We start from the raw sequence: 10000 nt of genomic DNA, 5'->3' as shown, positions 1-10000 counted from the left end.
ATTTTGCTCCGCTCACGACGGTCGCCGCGGCACGCAAGAACAGCCCAAAAACAGGCCAAAACAGCCCAAAAACGGGCCAAAACTGGCCATTTTTGGCTGAGCGAGCGAGCAGCGAGCGGCGAACAGCGAGCGAAGCGAGAGGCAGCACCGTCCCTGCTATACGAAAGCCCCATCCAGCCCTGTGCCACCCGGGGGGTTCCAGGGTGCTGAGATGGCTGACGTTTTGCTCCGCTCTCGACGGTCACCGCGCAACGCAAGAACAGGCCAAAAACTGGCCAAAACGGCCCAAAAACGGGCCAAAACTGGCCATTTTTGGCTGCGCGAGCGAGCGGCGAGTGGCGGACAGCGAGCGAAGCGAGAGGCAGCACCGTCCCTGCTATACGAAAGCCCCATCCAGCCCTGTGCCACCCGGGGGGTTCCAGGGTGCTGAGATGGCTGACATTTTGCTCCGCTCACGACGGTCGCCGCACCACGCAAGAACAGCCCAAAAACAGGCCAAAACGGCCCAAAAACGGGCCAAAACTGGCCATTTTTGGCTGCGCGAGCGAGCGGCGAGCGGCGGACAGCGAGCGAAGCGAGAGGCAGCACCGTCCCTGCTATACGAAAGCCCCATCCAGCCCTGTGCCACCCGGGGGGTTCCAGGGTGCTGAGATGGCTGACGTTTTGCTCCGCTCACGATGGTCACCGCACCACGCAAGAACAGCCCAAAAACAGGCCAAAACAGCCCAAAAACGGGCCAAAACAGGCCATTTTTGGCTGCGCGAGCGAGCGGCGAGCGGCGAACAGTGAGCGCAGCGTGAGGCAGCACCGTCCCTGCTATACGAAAGCCCCATCCAGCCCTGTGCCACCCGGGGGGTTCCAGGGTGCTGAGATGGCTGACATTTTGCTCCGCTCACGACGGTCGCCGCACCACGCAAGAACAGCCCAAAAACAGGCCAAAACGGCCCAAAAACGGGCCAAAACTGGCCATTTTTGGCTGCGCGAGCGAGCGGCGAGCGGCGGACAGCGAGCGAAGCGAGAGGCAGCACCGTCCCTGCTATACGAAAGCCCCATCCAGCCCTGTGCCACCCGGGGGGTTCCAGGGTGCTGAGATGGCTGACGTTTTGCTCCGCTCACGATGGTCACCGCACCACGCAAGAACAGCCCAAAAACAGGCCAAAACAGCCCAAAAACGGGCCAAAACAGGCCATTTTTGGCTGCGCGAGCGAGCGGCGAGCGGCGAACAGTGAGCGAAGCGTGAGGCAGCACCGTCCCTGCTATACGAAAGCCCCATCCAGCCCTGTGCCACCCGGGGGGTTCCAGGGTGCTGAGATGGCTGACATTTTGCTCCGCTCACGACGGTCGCCGCGCCACGCAAGAACAGCCCAAAAACAGGCCAAAACAGCCCAAAAACGGGCCAAAACAGGCCATTTTTGGCTGCGCGAGCGAGCGGCGAGCGGCGAACAGCGAGCGAAGCGTGAGGCAGCACCGTCCCTGCTATACGAAAGCCCCATCCAGCCCTGTGCCACCCGGGGGGTTCCAGGGTGCTGAGATGGCTGACATTTTGCTCCGCTCACGACGGTCGCCGCGCCACACAAGAACAGCCCAAAAACAGGCCAAAACAGCCCAAAAACGGGCCAAAACAGGCCATTTTTGGCTGCGCGAGCGAGCGGCGAGCGGCGAACAGCGAGCGAAGCGTGAGGCAGCACCGTCCCTGCTATACGAAAGCCCCATCCAGCCCTGTGCCACCCGGGGGGTTCCAGGGTGCTGAGATGGCTGACGTTTTGCTCCGCTCACGATGGTCGCCGCGCCACGCAAGAACAGCCCAAAAACAGGCCAAAACAGCCCAAAAACGGGCCAAAACTGGCCATTTTTGGCTGCGCGAGCGAGCGGCGAGCGGCGAACAGCGAGCGAAGCGTGAGGCAGCACCGTCCCTGCTATACGAAAGCCCCATCCAGCCCTGTGCCACCCGGGGGGTTCCAGGGTGCTGAGATGGCTGACATTTTGCTCCGCTCACGACGGTCGCCGCGGCACGCAAGAACAGCCCAAAAACAGGCCAAAACAGCCCAAAAACGGGCCAAAACTGGCCATTTTTGGCTGAGCGAGCGAGCAGCGAGCGGCGAACAACGAGCGAAGCGAGAGGCAGCACCGTCCCTGCTATACGAAAGCCCCATCCAGCCCTGTGCCACCCGGGGGGTTCCAGGGTGCTGAGATGGCTGACGTTTTGCTCCGCTCTCGACGGTCACCGCGCAACGCAAGAACACCCCAAAAACAGGCCAAAACGGCCCAAAAACGGCCCAAAACTGGCCATTTTTGGCTGCGCGAGCGAGTGGCGAGTGGCGGACAGCGAGCGAAGCGAGAGGCAGCACCGTCCCTGCTATACGAAAGCCCCATCCAGCCCTGTGCCACCCGGGGGGTTCCAGGGTGCTGAGATGGCTGACATTTTGCTCCGCTCACGACGGTCGCCGCACCACGCAAGAACAGCCCAAAAACAGGCCAAAACGGCCCAAAAACGGGCCAAAACTGGCCATTTTTGGCTGCGCGAGCGAGCGGCGAGCGGCGGACAGCGAGCGAAGCGAGAGGCAGCACCGTCCCTGCTATACGAAAGCCCCATCCAGCCCTGTGCCACCCGGGGGGTTCCAGGGTGCTGAGATGGCTGACGTTTTGCTCCGCTCACGATGGTCACCGCACCACGCAAGAACAGCCCAAAAACAGGCCAAAACAGCCCAAAAACGGGCCAAAACAGGCCATTTTTGGCTGCGCGAGCGAGCGGCGAGCGGCGAACAGTGAGCGCAGCGTGAGGCAGCACCGTCCCTGCTATACGAAAGCCCCATCCAGCCCTGTGCCACCCGGGGGGTTCCAGGGTGCTGAGATGGCTGACATTTTGCTCCGCTCACGACGGTCGCCGCACCACGCAAGAACAGCCCAAAAACAGGCCAAAACGGCCCAAAAACGGGCCAAAACTGGCCATTTTTGGCTGCGCGAGCGAGCGGCGAGCGGCGGACAGCGAGCGAAGCGAGAGGCAGCACCGTCCCTGCTATACGAAAGCCCCATCCAGCCCTGTGCCACCCGGGGGGTTCCAGGGTGCTGAGATGGCTGACGTTTTGCTCCGCTCACGATGGTCACCGCACCACGCAAGAACAGCCCAAAAACAGGCCAAAACAGCCCAAAAACGGGCCAAAACAGGCCATTTTTGGCTGCGCGAGCGAGCGGCGAGCGGCGAACAGTGAGCGAAGCGTGAGGCAGCACCGTCCCTGCTATACGAAAGCCCCATCCAGCCCTGTGCCACCCGGGGGGTTCCAGGGTGCTGAGATGGCTGACATTTTGCTCCGCTCACGACGGTCGCCGCGCCACGCAAGAACAGCCCAAAAACAGGCCAAAACAGCCCAAAAACGGGCCAAAACAGGCCATTTTTGGCTGCGCGAGCGAGCGGCGAGCGGCGAACAGCGAGCGAAGCGTGAGGCAGCACCGTCCCTGCTATACGAAAGCCCCATCCAGCCCTGTGCCACCCGGGGGGTTCCAGGGTGCTGAGATGGCTGACATTTTGCTCCGCTCACGACGGTCGCCGCGCCACACAAGAACAGCCCAAAAACAGGCCAAAACAGCCCAAAAACGGGCCAAAACAGGCCATTTTTGGCTGCGCGAGCGAGCGGCGAGCGGCGAACAGCGAGCGAAGCGTGAGGCAGCACCGTCCCTGCTATACGAAAGCCCCATCCAGCCCTGTGCCACCCGGGGGGTTCCAGGGTGCTGAGATGGCTGACATTTTGCTCCGCTCACGACGGTCGCCGCGCCACGCAAGAACAGCCCAAAAACAGGCCAAAACAGCCCAAAAACGGGCCAAAACAGGCCATTTTTGGCTGCGCGAGCGAGCGGCGAGCGGCGAACAGCGAGCGAAGCGTGAGGCAGCACCGTCCCTGCTATACGAAAGCCCCATCCAGCCCTGTGCCACCCTGTCACGAACGGTCGTCGCGCACCCGCAACAACTTCGTTCAACGAACCGTTCGTCGCTCACACCCGCATGTACAGCTGCTTGACAGCATGTTTTCCCATGGTTTTGGGTCATTTTGCTTGTAAATATGTAAGTTCGAACAAGCTGCAGCGTTGCAAAGCGATCGCTCACCGAACCGAGCAAAACAGCCCCAAAACAGCCCAAAACGGCTCCGTTTTCGCGTGCCGCGGGAGGTGAGCGGAGTGCTGCCTCCGCTCACCAAAACGTCAGCCATCTCAGCACCCAGGAACCCCCCGGGTGGCACATGGCTGGATGGGGCTTCGGTTATATACCGGGCGTTGAACACTCTTTCGCAAGTTCGCACGTGACCTTTACGGGAACTTGGTGTTGCGTCCGGGACCAGGTGAGCGGCTGTTTGTGGGCTTGCAGCTGTTCGTTCATCCTTGAAAGCCTTGCTTTTCCCCCTCTCCCTCTTTTCTCTTGTGCACACAAGGTGTTCGACGAATTGCTTGTAAAGCTTTCCTTTTCGCGAGACTTCGGGACGTGTCCGTTGCTCGTTCTTTCGATCTAACTCTCTTTCTCTTTTACAGGTCCTTCGGGACCTGCGAGAGGTTACAAAGTGGGCTGATCCTTGCGGAGCAAGATCGCAAGGGCGAAGCGCGACTTAGGCAAGGCAAGCTAAGTTCGCGTCTTTGCCGCAAGAGTGACTCGCGACTTAGGCAACGCAAGCTAAGTTCGCGTCGTTGGCCGCAAGGGTGCCGCACGCCTTAGGCAATTCCAGCTAAGGTCGTGACATTGTGGTATCAGAGCGGGCAAGCTCTTCGATCGAACAGCGAACGAACTTCGCAACTTCGCCATGGCAAAGCATCGTGGCGAATCAAGCAAGACGGGGCAGGCCGGACCCTTGCCCCAAGCAGCCGCAGGTGGGCTGCATGTGCACACTCGCTCTCATGCTGTTGGAGCCGCTCATGAGGATCGCGGCAGCGAACAGGATGAGCGAGAAGTTGGCAACTCTCCGCGAGCGGAGGAAGCGCAATCTGGTGCGCTAACTGGGAAAAAGAGTCATAAGGAGAGACTCACGACGGCGGAAACCCGCCTGGATGTTCTGGAAGCGAGCATGGAGGAACTCTACCATGGCCAACAAAGACTTGTTGGGGTAGAGAGCTCGCAAGAGGAAGCGGAGTCCAGGATCGACAAGGTCGAGGCCCTAGTCGACCGACTGTCCGATGACACCAAGGACTCCGTGCAGCACTTACAAGATGTTGTGGCGGAACTCACGGCGAAGGTGGCTATGCTCACAAGAACGCTAAATGCGGGAGGAGGCAACACCCGCGTTGCACCGCCACAAAACTTGAGGGCACCTGAGCCCCATGGATACGGAGGGGCCAGAGATGCCAAGGAGCTCGAGAACTTTCTGTTTGACATGGAACAATACTTCCGAGCTACGAGACCCGATTCTGAAGATACCAAAGTTTCAATAGCAACAATGTATCTGAACGGAGATGCGAAACTTTGGTGGCGAACTCGTTGGGAGGAAATCCAACAAGGTCGGTGTCGAGTCGACACATGGGAAGACTTGAAGCGGGAGTTGAGAACTCAGTTCCTACCGGAGAACACAGAGTTCGTCGCAAGAAGGAAGTTGAGACAACTCCGCCAAAGTACCACCATCCGAGACTATGTAAAGCAGTTTTCTGCACTGATGCTGGACATACAGGACATGTCCGAGAAGGACAAGTTGTTCAGTTTCCTTGATGGTTTGAAACCATGGGCTCAGCAAGAGCTGAATCGAAGGAATGTTACCGACGTGGTCGGGGCAATTGCAGCTGCAGAAAGGCTCACCGACTTCGTTTCCTCTGAAGACCCAGCGAGAAGGAAACAATCTTCAAGCAATCGCCCTCAAAAACATTCTCGAGGGAAGGAGCTCGGGGGCGAACAGAAGAAGAAGAGCTCCCACAAAGGGCCGAACCCAAAAGGCAAGGCCTCGAAACCTGGAGGATGCTTCTTGTGCGGAGGACCGCACATGGTAAGGGAGTGCCCACAGAAGCAGGCACTCAACGCTTTGACAGCTTCCATCCACCCTCCCCGATCGGACAAGGGCAAAGCTGTTGCCCTTAGCTCAAGCAGTTCTGAATCCAGCAGCGACGATGAAGAGTCGCAAGGACCCCGAATGGGAGCAATGCGTTTGTTGAACGCTATGCGGGGTCAAGTGGGGGAGAACATGAAGACGAAGGCACAAAAAGCAGGAAGTAGTGAACTGATGTATGTGGACATCAAGCTGAATGGCCAAACGACCCGTGCAATGGTGGACACGGGCGCTACCCACAACTTCATAGCCGATCGTGAAGCACAGCGACTTGGGTTGACATTGGAGAAGAGCCCAAGCCGAATGAAAGCAGTGAACTCGGAGGCCAGGCGAATCTCCGGATTGGCGAAGGGAGTTCCCATCAGAATCGGGACTTGGAGCGGAACCACCAACATGATGGCCGTGCCACTAGACGACTTCCAAGTGATTCTTGGAATGGAGTTTATGCACGCGGCGAAGTTGGTGCCGATGCCATTCTTGAATTCCCTATGTATGATGGGAGGCGATGACCCCTGTGTGGTGCCCGTCTCTCGGAGAGGAACCAAGGAGCCCCAACATATTTCGGCATTACAATTGAAGAAAGGGGTGCGAAAGGGCGAACTAACATTCGTGGCTGCTATGAAGCTAGAGCCACTCAATGAAGAAGCCATTCAAGAACCTGCTGTGGTGGCCAACGTCCTGAAGGAGTTCAAAGACGTTATGCCACCTGAGTTGCCGAAGACTCTTCCGCCACGCAGAGGCGTGGATCACAGTATTGAGCTGGAGCCAGGAGTGAAGCCTCCAGCGAGACCACCCTATCGCATGGCCCCGCCAGAGTTGGCAGAACTTAGAAAGCAGTTAGGTGAACTGCTAAGCGGTGGTCTCATCCGCAGCTCAAAAGCACCTTTCGGAGCTCCAGTTCTCTTTCAGAAGAAACAAGATGGGAGTCTCCGATTATGCGTCGACTATCGAGCCCTCAACAAAGTAACAGTGAAGAACAAGTATCCCATCCCGCTCATCGCGGACTTGTTCGATCAACTGGGCAAGGCGAAGTATTTCTCAAAACTCGACCTCCGGTCGGGGTATTGGCAGGTGCGCATTGCTGAAGGCGACGAAGCAAAGACTACTTGTGTGACCAGATATGGAGCGTTTGAGTTCTTGGTGATGCCTTTCGGCTTAACCAACGCTCCGGCCACATTATGTACTCTCATGAACCAGCTATTCAAGGAGTATTTGGATAAGTTCGTGGTCGTCTACTTGGACGATATCGTCGTCTACAACCAAACGCTCGAGGAGCACGTCAAGCACCTTCGGACGATTTTCAAGGTTCTCAGGGAGAACACGTTGTTCGTAAAAAGGGAGAAATGCTACTTTGCTCAGACTGAGATCCTATTCTTGGGGCATCGAATCGGTGATGGCTCCATTCGGATGGATAAGTCGAAGGTGCAAGCAGTTGCGGAATGGCGAACTCCAAAGAAGGTGCCAGAGTTGAGATCCTTCCTTGGTTTCGTCAACTACTATCGACGCTTCATCGCGGGATATTCGAAGCGGGCAACCCCACTGACGGAGTTGCTGAAGAAGGAGCAGCCTTGGAAGTGGTCTGACAGATGTGAGATAGCATTCCAAGATCTGAAGGCTGCTGTTCTGGAAGAACCAGTGCTCAAATTGCCAAACTATGGAGAGCCCTTTGAAGTCCATACAGATGCTTCGGACTTTGCTATTGGTGGAGTACTCATGCAAGAAGGTCATCCGGTGGCCTACGAGAGCCGCAAACTCAACGAGACCGAGAGGCGGTATCCAGTGCATGAGAAGGAGATGACAGCGGTGATCCACTGCCTACGAGTTTGGCGACACTACCTCCTTGGGTCGCGATTTGTGCTGAGGACAGACAACATTGCCCTGAGTTATTTCCAAACTCAGAAGAAGCTCTCCCCAAAGCAAGCACGGTGGCAGGACTTCCTGGCTGAAGTGGGCTTACTTGGAGAAGGCGGCAAAACGGATGAAGAAGTGGGCAGACTTGGGAAGGCGACCACAGGAGTTCAAAGTTGGCGATTTGGTGTTGGTAAAGCTCCAACCAGCATCACTCCAATTCTTCAGGAAAAGAGTCCACAAAGGATTGGTGCGTAAGTATGAAGGGCCCTTCCCAATTATCAGCAGGGTAGGCAATGTTTCTTACAAGTTGCAGCTGCCGGCGTGGTTCAAAATTCACAACGTTCTTCACGCCAGCAACCTGAAGGCCTACCATTCAGATCCGCAAGATGCTTATCGAAGTGTTCCAACTCGGCTACCTCCCATCACAGCCTCCTACGAGAAGCGAGTGGAAACCATTCTGGCGGATCGCAAGATAAAGCTACCCAACGGAGCGGAGCAAACAGAGTACTTGGTGAAGTGGCGAAAGCTTCCCCGAACTGAAGCCAGTTGGGAGCCTGAAGACGCCCTGCGACATGAAGAAGACGTCATCAACAACTACCAACAAGCGTCGACGAGGGCGTCGACAGTTTAAGTGGGGGAGAATGTCACGAACGGTCGTCGCGCACCCGCAACAACTTCGTTCAACGAACCGTTCGTCGCTCACACCCGCATGTACAGCTGCTTGACAGCATGTTTTCCCATGGTTTTGGGTCATTTTGCTTGTAAATATGTAAGTTCGAACAAGCTGCAGCGTTGCAAAGCGATCGCTCACCGAACCGAGCAAAACAGCCCCAAAACAGCCCAAAACGGCTCCGTTTTCGCGTGCCGCGGGAGGTGAGCGGAGTGCTGCCTCCGCTCACCAAAACGTCAGCCATCTCAGCACCCAGGAACCCCCCGGGTGGCACATGGCTGGATGGGGCTTCGGTTATATACCGGGCGTTGAACACTCTTTCGCAAGTTCGCACGTGACCTTTACGGGAACTTGGTGTTGCGTCCGGGACCAGGTGAGCGGCTGTTTGTGGGCTTGCAGCTGTTCGTTCATCCTTGAAAGCCTTGCTTTTCCCCCTCTCCCTCTTTTCTCTTGTGCACACAAGGTGTTCGACGAATTGCTTGTAAAGCTTTCCTTTTCGCGAGACTTCGGGACGTGTCCGTTACTCGTTCTTTTGATCTAACTCTCTTTCTCTTTTACAGGTCCTTCGGGACCTGCGAGAGGTTACAAAGTGGGCTGATCCTTGCGGAGCAAGATCGCAAGGGCGAAGCGCGACTTAGGCAAGGCAAGCTAAGTTCGCGTCTTTGCCGCAAGAGTGACTCGCGACTTAGGCAACGCAAGCTAAGTTCGCGTCGTTGGCCGCAAGGGTGCCGCACGCCTTAGGCAATTCCAGCTAAGGTCGTGACAACCCGGGGGGTTCCAGGGTGCTGAGATGGCTGACATTTTGGTCCGCTCTCGACGGTCGCCGCGCCACGCAAGAACAGCCCAAAAACAGGCCAAAACTGCCCAAAAACGGGCCAAAACTGGCCATTTTTGGCTGCGCGAGCGAGCGGCGAGCGGCGAACAGCGAGCGAAGCGTGAGGCAGCACCGTCCCTGCTATACGAAAGCCCCATCCAGACCTGTGCCACCCGGGGGGTTCCAGGGTGCTGAGATGGCTGACATTTTGCTCCGCTCACGACGGTCGCCGCGCCACGCAAGAACACCCCAAAAACAGGCCAAAACTGCCCAAAAACGGGCCAAAACTGGCCATTTTTGGCTGCGCGAGCGAGCGGCGAACAGCGAGCGAAGCGAGAGGCAGCACCGTCCCTGCTATACGAAAGCCCCATCCAGCCCTGTGCCACCCGGGGGGTTCCAGGGTGCTGAGATGGCTGACATTTTGCTCCGCTCACGACGGTCGCCACGCCACGCAAGAACACCCCAAAAACAGGCCAAAACTGCCCAAAAACGGGCCAAAACTGGCCATTTTTGGCTGCGCGAGCGAGCGGCGAGCGGCGAACAGCGAGCGAAGCGAGAGGCAGCACCGTCCCTGCTATACGAAAGCCCCATCCAGCCCTGTGCCACCCGGGGGGTTCCAGGGTGCTGAGATGGCTGACATTTTGCTCCGCTCAC

The sequence above is a fragment of the Musa acuminata genome, unplaced genomic scaffold (genome assembly GCF_036884655.1).
Source record: "Musa acuminata AAA Group cultivar baxijiao unplaced genomic scaffold, Cavendish_Baxijiao_AAA HiC_scaffold_1136, whole genome shotgun sequence".
Taxonomy (NCBI): Eukaryota; Viridiplantae; Streptophyta; class Magnoliopsida; order Zingiberales; family Musaceae; genus Musa; species Musa acuminata.
Note: the sequence above shows the minus strand (reverse complement) of the source record.